General features: G+C 34.2%; 1 non-coding gene across 1 annotated transcript; it reads right to left on the minus strand.

Moving 5' to 3' along the window:
• Positions 1-3,046: 3,046 nt before the first annotated feature.
• Positions 3,047-3,150, minus strand: LOC112799438 (small nucleolar RNA R71). Its single transcript, XR_003201019.1, has one exon. It is a non-coding gene; the product is annotated as a small nucleolar RNA R71 (small nucleolar RNA).
• Between the last annotated feature and the right edge of the window lie 1,151 nt (positions 3,151-4,301).

Below are 4,301 nucleotides of genomic sequence, written 5' to 3' on the forward strand. Positions count from 1 at the left end.
TATTCGTTGCACTTCACCATGACGAATGTGATGATCCATGACACTCATCATCATTCTCACCTATGAACCCATGACTGACAACCACTTCCGTTCTACCTCAGACCGAACACATATATCTTAGATTCCTTAATCAGAATCTTCGTGGTATACGCTAGAATTGATGGGGGCATTTATGAGAATCCGAAAAGTCTAAACCTTGTCTGTGCTATTCCGAGTAGGATTCAGGGATTGAATGACTGTGACGAGCTACAAACTCGTGATTGTTGGGTGTGATGATAAATGCAAAAGAATCAATGGATTATATTTCGGCATGATCGAGAACCGACAGATGATTAGTCGTGCTGTGACAGAGCATTTGGACCATTTTCACTGAGAGGATGGGATGTAGCCATTGACAACAGTGATGCCCTACATAGAGCTTGCCATGGAAAGGAGTAGGAAGGATTGGATGAAAGTAGTAGGAAAGCAGAGATCCAACAGGGACAAAGCATCTCCATACGCCTATCTGAAATTCTCATCAATGATCTACATAAGTATTTCTATCTTTATTTTCTGTTTATTACTTGGACGACCCAGTGCACTTGCTGGTTAGTTGTGCGAAGTTGTGAAGAAAGTGCTGAGTTATAAACGCGCATACCAAGTTGAATGTCATTATTAGAGATCACAATTTCGTGGACCAAGCTTTTGGCGCTGTTGCCGGGGATTGTTCAAATTTGGACAACTGACGGTTCATCTTGTTGCTCAGATTAGGTAATTTTTTTTGTTTTATTTTCAAAAATTTTTTTTTTCAAAAAAATTTATCCCTATTTTCAAAAATATATATATATATTTTAGTTCAAAATAAATTATTCTATGGCTTCAGAATTTTTTAGAATGGATTCCAGAGTTTCATGAAGCATGTTGAATCCTAGCTGGCTGTAAAGCCATATCCAAATCATTTTGGAATGAGACTTCAACTAATCACCTCAATGCATGTAATGCCATCCTAAAGCTGGCTGGCTATTAAGCCATGTCCAACCCTTGGATTGGAGCTTTAGGCTAACATTGAAAGATTCCTGGAATTCTTCTTAAAAATTTTGAATTTCTTATTTTCTTTTTCCTATATGTTTTTCGAAAAATATAAAATAAAATCCAAAAAAATAATAAAATAAAAAAATTTTTGTGTTTTTTGTTTGAGTCTAGTGTCATGTTTTAAGTTTGGCGTCAATTGCATATTCATCTTGTTCTTGTATTTTTCAAAAATTCATGCATTCATACTGTTCTTCATGATCTTCAAGTTGTTCTTGGTAAGTCTTCTTGTTTGATCTTTAAATTTTCTTATTTTGTGTTGTATGATGTTTTTCATGTGCATTTTTGCATTTATAGTGTCTAAACATGAAAGATTTCTAAGTTTGGTGTCTTGCATGTTTTCTTTGCATCAAAAATTTTTCAAAAATAAGTTCTTCATGTTCATCATGATCTTCAAAGTGTTCATGGTGTTCATCTTGACATTCATAGTGTTCTTGCATGCATCATTGGTTTTGATCCAAAATTTTCATGTTTTGGGTCATATTTGTGTTTTTCTCTCTCATCATTAAAAATTCAAAAATCAAAAAATATCTTTTCCTCAATTCTCTCAAAATTTCGAAAATTTGAGTTGACTTAGTCAAAATTTTTAAAATTAGTTATTTCTTGTAAGTCAAGTCAAATTTTTAATTTTAAAAAAAATCTTATCTTTTCAAAACCTTTTCAAAAATTAAATCTTTTTCATTTCTCTTACTATTTTTTTCAAAAATTTTTAATTTAATTTTTCAAAATCTTTTTCTTATTTTATTTCAAATTTTCGAAACTTTACTAACAATTAATATGATTGATTCAAAAATTTGAAGTTTGTTATTTTCTTGTTAAGAAACGTTCAATCTTTAAATTTTAGAATCATATCTTTTAGATTCTTGTTAGTCAGGTAATCAATTTTAATTTTAAAAATTAAATCTTTTCCAGCCATATCTTTTTAATCATATCTTTTTATCATATCTTTTTAAATTTTATCTTTTTTCAAAAATTTGATTTCAAAATATCTTCTTATCTTCTTATCTTTTCAAAATTAATTTTCAAATCTTTTTCAACTAACTAATTGACTTTTTATTTGTTTCTTATCTTTTTCAAAACCACCTAACTAATTTTCCCTATCAATTTTTCGAAAATATCTCATCCTTTTTCAAAATTTCTTTTTAATTAACTAATTGTTTTTAATTTTAATTTTAATTTTAATTCTTCTTTAATTTTCGAAAATCATTAACTCCTTTTCAAAAATTATTTTCGAAAACTTCTCTCTCTCATCTTAGTCTATTTATTTATTCATTTACTAACACTTCTCTTTATCTCATATCTCTGCCCCTATCCTCACCTTTGTGTTTGGATTATTCATTCTTCTTCACTCTTATTCCCTTCCTTCTTCTACTAACATAAAGGAATCTCTATACTGTGACATAGAGGATTCCCCTTCTTTTTCTGTTCTCTTCTTTCTCATATGAGCAGGAACAAGGAAAAAGGCATTCTTGTTGAAGCTGATCTTGAACCTGAAAGGACTCTGAAGAGGAAACTAAGATAAACTAAATTACAACAATCCAGAGATAACCTTGCTGAAATTTTTGAACAAGAAAAGGATATGGCTGCCGAACCCAACAACAATATTGCAAGGAGGATGCTTGGTGATTATACTACACCTACTTCCAAGTTTGATGGAAGAAGCATCTCAATTCCTGCCATTGGAGCAAACAATTTTGAGTTAAAACCTCAACTAATTGCTCTAATGTAACAAAACTACAAGTTTCATGGACTTCCATCAGAAGATCCCTACTAGTTTTTAACTGAGTTCTTGCAGATATGTGAGACTGTTAAGACTAATGGAGTAGATCCTAAAGTCTACAGGCTCATGCTTTTCCCTTTTGCTGTAAGAGACAAAGCTAGAACATGGTTGGACTCACAACCTAAAGATAGCTTGGACTCTTGGGATAAGCTAGTCACGGCCTTCTTGGCTAAGTTCTTTCCTCCTCAAAAGCTGAGCAAGCTTAGAGTGGATGTTCAGACCTTCAAGCAAAAAGATGGTGAATTCTTCTATGAAGCTTGGGAAAGATACAAGCAGATGACCAAAAATTGTCCTTCTGACATGTTTTCAGAGTGGACCATGATAGATATATTTTATTATGGTCTGTCTGAGTTCTCTAAGATGTCACTGGATCATTCTGCAGGTGGATCCATTAACCTAAAGAAAACGCCTGCAGAAGCTCAGGAACTAATTGAAATGGTTGCAAATAACCAATTCATGTACACTTTTGAGAGGAATTCCGTGAATAATGGGACACCTCAGAGGAAGGGAGTTCTTGAAATTGATGCTCTAAATGTCATATTGGCTCAGAACAAAATGTTGACTCAGCAAGTCAACATGATTTCTCATCTGAATGGATGGCAAAATGCATCGAACAGTACTAAAGAGGCATCTTCTGAAGAAGAGACCTATGATCCTGAATACCCTGCATTGGCAGAGGTAAATTACATGGGGGAAGCCTTTGGCAACACCTATAACCCCTCATAGAGAAATCATCCAAATTTCTCATGGAAGGATCAACAAAAGCCTCAACAGGGCTTTAATAATGGTGGAAGAAATAGGTTTAGCAATAGCAAGCATTTTCCATCATTTTCTCAGCAACAGATAGAGAATTCTGAGCCGAGCACCTCTAACTTAGCAAATATAGTCTCTGATCTATCTAAGGCCACTTTAAGCTTCATGAGTGAAACAAGGTCCTCCATTAGAAATTTGGAGGCACAAGTAGGCCAGCTGAGCAAGAAAGTCACTGAAACTCCTCCTAGTACTCTCCCAAGCAATACTGAAGAGAATCCAAAAAGAGAGTGCAAGGCCATTGACATAATCAATATGGCCGAATGCAAGGAGGAAAGGGAGTTCGTGAATCCCAATGAGGAAGACCTCATGGGACGTCTACCAACCAAGAAGGAATTCCCTATTGAGGACCCAAAGTAATCTGAGGCTCATATAGAGACCATAGAGATTCCATTAAACCTCCTTCTACCATTCATGAGCTCTGAAAACTATTCTTCCTCTGAATAGGATGAAGATGTAACTGGAGAGCAAGTTGCTTAATATCTAGGAGCTATCATGAAGCTAAATGCCAAGTTGTTTGGTAATGAGACTTGGGAAGGTGAACCTCCCTTGCTCATTGGTAAACTAGATACATGGGTTCAGCAAACTTTACCTCAAAAGAAACAAGATCCTGGTAAATTTTTAATACCCTGTACCATAGGCA

This window comes from Arachis hypogaea, chromosome 4 (assembly GCF_003086295.3).
Source record: "Arachis hypogaea cultivar Tifrunner chromosome 4, arahy.Tifrunner.gnm2.J5K5, whole genome shotgun sequence".
Classification (NCBI taxonomy): Eukaryota; Viridiplantae; Streptophyta; class Magnoliopsida; order Fabales; family Fabaceae; genus Arachis; species Arachis hypogaea.